We start from the raw sequence: 6,534 nt of genomic DNA, 5'->3' as shown, positions 1-6,534 counted from the left end.
GAACTGATAACAGATAAGGCTTTAAAAAAACTTCATTCATCACCAATTTGTCAAGATTCCATTTCAAAGTGAAAAACCAATTTCTAACGGGTTGGTAAACACAGCAGATGGCAGGGTGAAAAATTAAAGTGAGTGCATGTACCTTGAAAGAAACACTGAAATGCGCACACATTACTTAACCTGCTCATTCATTTATTTACATATAGTCTTGGGTGTACAAAATTTATAAATAAATACATATGTGGATATTGGGGATGTTTGGTCACAAACTTTTTTACTGAAAATTATTTTTTAAAAAAAGGAAGATCACTGTTCTAAGGTTTGGTAAAGCCAAAATCATCTAAAGTTGCTTTCTGCTGGCTTATGCCTGACCGTAGTTCCTGGCAGCCAGGTTATAATCAAATAGTGGCTAAGGTAAGGATAACATCCTCTAACATTTCAAATTTACATCCAGAAGGGAATGAGCAAGTTATGAACAAAGAATTCACTGAGTGCTCACTGTGGACTTGGAGGAGGACCAAGTACTTGCACTTAGCTCTGTCCAAATGCTTAGGAGGAGTGCCCTGCTTCAAAACCACATTTATTGTGCATTTATACTTATAAGCAGAGATAGACCATGGTTTTTACCCACTAAATTATATTAGCTATGGTAAAGATCAAAGCCACCCAAAAGTTCAATTCCTAAAGGAGCCAGAATTTTTTTTTTTAAATATCACACTGGTTACAGATAAGATTTAAAAAAAAAATTCATTCATCACCAGTTTGTCAAGATCCCATTTCCGAGTGAAAAATCAATTTCTAACAGGTTGGTAAAAACACCAGGTGTTAGGATGAAAAATTAAACTGAGTGCATGTACTTTTAAAGAAACACTGAAATGCACACACATTAGCTTATTCATTTGCTTATTTATTACACATTTATTTGATGTCCAGTAAGTGCTGGCCTGTGGTTAGATGTTGGAAATTCAGAGATATCAGGATTCTCTGGAAGGTAAGATTGAGAAAACAGAATGCAGCTTAAGAAAACCATGGTGCTGCTCATGGCTTCATTCAAACATTTAACTGATATTCACTGAGAATCTACATGTATCAGGTCTTCAGAGCTTGTTTGGAGGATAGAGCAGGAGAAGAAAGCTAGGGATCCACCATTGACTGGAGAGCTCCTGTCCACCTGGGGGTCATCCTATTGGACAGAGGGGATGGACTGAGTAATGAGAGAGGAACTGGACATCCCCATGGCCATTCAGGGCAGCCAAATCTACCCTGGAGAGCACTACAATAAGATACAGACTGCCCTGAAACAATCCACAGTCAGGGAGGAGAGACATAGCAAAGAATTAAGATCAAGTGAGACACAAATCGGGCTTCCCAGGGGCTCGAGTGGTAAAGAACCTGCCTGCCAATACAGGAGACATTAAGAGATGTGGGTCCTATCTTTGTGTCAGGAAGAGCCCCTGGAGGAGGGCATGGCAACTCACTCCAGGATTCTTGCCTGGAGAATTCCATGGACAGAGGAGACTGGTGTGCTATGGTCCATAGAGTCACATAGGGTCGCAGTGTCGGACTCAACTGAAGCAACTGAGCTTGCAGCAAGCATGCACAATATGCAAATCAGGTGCTCTGTGACAACCTAGAGGGGTGGGAGGAAGGTTCAAGAAGGAGAGGGCATATACATACCTATGGCTGATTCATGTTGATGTACGGCAGAAACCAACACAATACTGTAAAGCAGTTATTCTACAAATAAAAATAAATTAAAAATAAAGATGAAGTGAGATGATGCTATGGGAAAGGTATGGATTTTGGGGCATTCAGTGAGGGATAGTTAACTCAGTCTCTAGTGGAGTTCATCATGGAGAGCTTCACAGGAAAGGTGATACTTGAGTTGAAATCTAGAGGATAAGCAGATAGATGGGGGAAGGGTTTGGTCTGGTTTGAGGAAACAGAATATGTAAACAGGACACAGGTAAACGTCCTGAGATGCGAACCAGTGTGCTGGTCACAGAATGACAAGCAGTTCAGAGTGCCTGGACTTCACGGAGCTGGATGGAGGGCTGGAGCTGCAGAGACAAATGGACACCTGTAGTCGAGTCATGCAAATAAAATGCAAAGAAATGGACGTTCCAGCTCGGACCCATGCTTCTCAAACTAGGGGGCTTGAAAGTTCTGGCAGCCATAGGATTAAACATCCACCTTTCTAAAGATCAATTTTGCTTGAAGATTTGGGGACATGTTATTTTAATTTCAAAACAAAAACAGAGATGTTATAGAGTAGAATGCAAAATTGACGCAATGAGTTTAAAAAGTGGGACTTGAAAAGAAACTTCACATTGTGGGTGGGGCCTTCTGGACTGTGCTCTTTTGACCTTTCCCAAACCTCCTGGGGTCTGGTTCACTCTTCTTGCATTAGGCCTACTTAAGTGGAGGAGTTGGAGAAGTGCTGTTAAAGGAATAATAATAGGTCCCACTTTGCACTTTAGAAAACTCATTCTGGCAGCAAGTAAACAGTGATTTGAGAAGGTGAGAGACTGGTCACAGGATCTTGAGTCTGGTCCTTCATCAAACTGTCTCGGCAGGAGGTGGTGGTGGCCTACTGGCAGGGAGGGTGAGGGTAAGAGGTGGGGACAGAATTGGGAGAAATTAGGAGAAAATGAAGAGATGATTGTGGCCCAGACTGGCTAAGAAAGTGGGCTGCGATGTCTTTGTTGTTTTTCAGTTGCTCAGTTGTGTCCAACTCTTTGTAGTCCAACTCTCCTGACTTCTTGGATCACTGATGACTGTTCCCTAAACTGGGAAATAAAAAAGGTCTGTGTGGCCACAGAGGGGGGAAATGACAGTTCAGATTGGGACATGCGGAGTTGAGGTGTCCAAAGGGTACTGGGTAGGCATGTCTAATAGGCAGCATGAACAGCGCTAGACAGAGCTTAGGAAAGACCTCCAGCCAGGAGGAGTAGCTTTGAGGGTCGCCCGTGGTCAGGGGTATCAAAACCACAGGGGTGGGTAGGATTGCTCCGGAGGGTGTGAGGGCGTGAGGAAGGAAAGATGCTGGACCACCTAGGATAGATTCTGGCCCAGCCTGGCTAAGAAAGTGGGCTGTGATGTCTTTGTTGTTTTTCAGTTGCTCAGTTGTGTCTCACTCTTTGCAGTCCAACTCTTCATGGACTGCAGCACACAAGGCTTCCTCGTCCTTCAGCATCTCCTGGAGCTTGCTCAAAATCATATCCATTGAGTCAGTGATGTCATCCAGCCATCTTGTCCTCTGTCGTCCCCTTCTCCTCCTGCCTTCAATCTTTCCCAGCAGGGGACAGTCAATTAGAAAGCTGTGGTATGAGCCCTCTAGAGAAAAGTTGATTATCTCAGATGGAGAAGTAGCGAGGAGGCCGAGAGGCAGGTAAGGAGACTGGAAATCTTGTTTCAAGCCCATCTGAAAAGTGCTTAAAAGTCGTATGAAGGGAAGAATGATCACATGTTTGAGGGGTGCTTCTTTCAAGCAAACCTCTCCAAGATTCACCTCAGCCAGAGAGTTGCCCCAAATTCTCCTGTTTTGAGTTTCTTTTCTTATGGTTAAAACATGAGATCCCAGGTACCACCCCCTCTTAAGTGACAACACATCTGACTGAGGCAACACAGCTGACAGTTAACGCCAATAACAAGATGACGGAAACAGGACCAGGTCTGTCTGCGCTGCGGGCCCTGGATCTAATTATCAGGGGAGGGGGGGTTGGGGGAGAAGGGGAGGGGTGTTGGGCAGGACAATCAAAGGATGAAACAAAGAAGCAAGACGTCTACTACTTTGTGGTTGTGTGGAGAATTGACAATGAGTAGAACCAGGGACGGAGGAGCCTGGTGGGCTGCCATCTATGGGGTCACGCAGAGTCGGACACGACTGACGAGACTTAGCAGCAGCAGCAGAAACTCTGCTGAGATTACAGGGCTGTCACTGTGGACTGGGGCTCAAGGAAGAGGCCTATAAAACAGAGATGGCTCCTGTCTGTCTCCTGAGAGTGAGGGAAAAGGGCAGATAAAGATGGGACAGCAAAGGATAGATGGAAGGGAAGAACAAGAAGCATGGAAAAAGTTGAGCGAGGAACAATATGTAAGAGGGACTTCCCTGGTGGTGCAGTGGAAAAGAATCTGCTTGCCAATGCAGGGTTCAATCCCTGGTCTGGGAAAATTCCACATGCCATGGAGCAACTAATCCCATGAGCTGCAACTATGGAAGCCCGTGCTCCTGGAGCCTGTGCGCTGCAACAAGAGAAGCCCCTGTAATGAGTAGCCTGGGCACTGAAGCGTACAGTAGGTCCTGCTCGCCATGACTAGAGAAAGCCTGCATGCAGCAACGAAGACCCTGTGCAGCCAAAAGCTTTTTAAAAAACGTGTAAGAGGGAGGCAGGAGAGGTGAGAAGCACCGCTGGAGGAGTCTGTGGCCTCAGATGTGGCTGAACTGGATTAAAGAAGAGAGAAAAAGCCATAATTCTACTTGCTCCTACTTCGTCCTCTAACCACGATCAGAATCTAAGCAATCATCTGTAGTCAAGACCTCTAGTCTACATAAAGTCTTTGCATGAATGAAAAGAATGCCTCTCTGGGCAGGCAGAGCATTTTTAGAAATTGAAATATAGTTGATTTATCATGTGTTATTTTCAGGTGTATAGCAAAGTGATTCAGTGTTGTACATATATAAATAAAATATATATTCTTCTTCAGAATCTTTCCCCTCATATGTTATTACAGAATATTGAGTTTTTAGTTCCCTGTGGTATACAGTAAGTCCTTGTTGGTTATCTATTTTATATAGAGTAGTGTGTATATGTTAATGCCAAACTCCTAATGTATCCCCTAACCCCTTTCCCCTTTGGTAACTGTACGCTTTCTATGTCTATGAGACTATTTATTTTTTGTAAATAAGTTCATTTGTATCATTTTTAAAGATTTCACATTTAACTGATATCATATGATATTTGTCTTTGTCTGAGTTCACTTAGCATGGTAATCTCTAGGTCCATCTATGTTGCTGCAAATGGCATTATTTCATTGTTTTTTTATGGCTGAGTAATTTCCATTGTATATATATACCATATCTTCTTCTTCATCCATTCATCTGTCAATGGATATATTTAGTTTGCTTCTATGTCTTGCTTACTGTAAACAATGTTGCTGTGATCCTTGAGGTGTATGTAACTCCAGCTATGTACCCAAGCAGAGCATCTTGAGTAAATGACTTCATACTTAATTGGCATAGAAGAGTGGATGTCAGGCAGTCCTTATCCCCTTGCTGGGCACCTCTGTGCAGTGCATACACTGTGCAGTCTTACATGGCAGCTCTGCGCACAATCTCATCATCCTGTTATGACTTGTTACAATTTATAGAGATAATGTCTTACATTGGCAAGAATCTCAGTTGACATCTACAATTCCAAATGTTGATGTCTTCATTATCCTTATACTGCTCAGAAACTTCTTGAGAAAATACTGCCCCAAATTGTTTTCTTTTGCTCTTATCATCTCTGGGGAAACTAGAAGAACTGAACATAATCTGGTCCAGCAGGAAGGTAAAACTAAAGAATCCTTCGAAACTGGCATGAAGAGGTTGGTTAGGAACACAAACCTCAAGAGAGGTCCAGCTGTGCTGTGCTGTGCTTAGTCACTTAGTCGTGTCTGACTCTTTGCAACCTCCTGGACTGTAGCCCACCAGAATTCCCTGTCCATGGGGATTCTCCAGGCAAGAATACTGGAGTGGGTTACTATGCCCTCCTCCAGGGGATCTTCCCAACCCTGGGATCGAACCCAGGTCTCCCACATTACAGGCAGATTCTTTACTGTCTGAGCCACCAGGGAAGCCCCAATAGGTCTAGAGAGGTCTGCTTATTTGGTGAAAAGTTAATCAACACCAAACTACCTGCCATTAGTATGGCACCTTTACTTTCTCAGAAAGCCCTGAGATGATACCTCAATGAGTCTCACTCAGCCCTTCATGTACCAAAAGTCAAGGCACCATCTCCACCTGACAATTAGATAAAATGAGGCACAAAAAGCTTCAGCTGCACAAGAACTGGGGATGCATGGAATTCTGGGTTTCCCCATCTCTAACTTTGGGTAGCTTCTTTTAAATTCCATTGTTTTCTCAAAGGATGATATTTTTGCTTTACCAACAAAGGACTCATTTCTCCATGGATACTGAATATGACAACTCTCTTGGGGGTTTGCCCAGGGTAAGAAGCCATCATACTAAAAACAATTGAAATTTGAATTGTAATTGTAACTTGTCCATTGATGTTCTATCTTGAAGTGTGAACTTCAACTTCACCTTTCTTTCTCCTCTTGACTCACTCAACATCTCCTCCAGGAACTTTCTTTTTGAACTTAATTAGGATAAACACGAAGAAATTTCTCTGTTCTGAAAGCCAAGTAGGATTTCCATATTCTCCTCTTCAAAACTACATAGCACATGGAATTGTAAATATTAAACACTGCTGTTTTCATGAAGAACTGAAGCTGGGTCTGAGTTTCCTTGAATTGAAGAGAAAAGTTAAT

The sequence above is a fragment of the Bubalus bubalis genome, chromosome 10, assembly GCF_019923935.1.
Source record: "Bubalus bubalis isolate 160015118507 breed Murrah chromosome 10, NDDB_SH_1, whole genome shotgun sequence".
NCBI classification, from domain to species: domain Eukaryota; kingdom Metazoa; phylum Chordata; class Mammalia; order Artiodactyla; family Bovidae; genus Bubalus; species Bubalus bubalis.
This window is presented reverse-complemented; position numbering follows the sequence as displayed.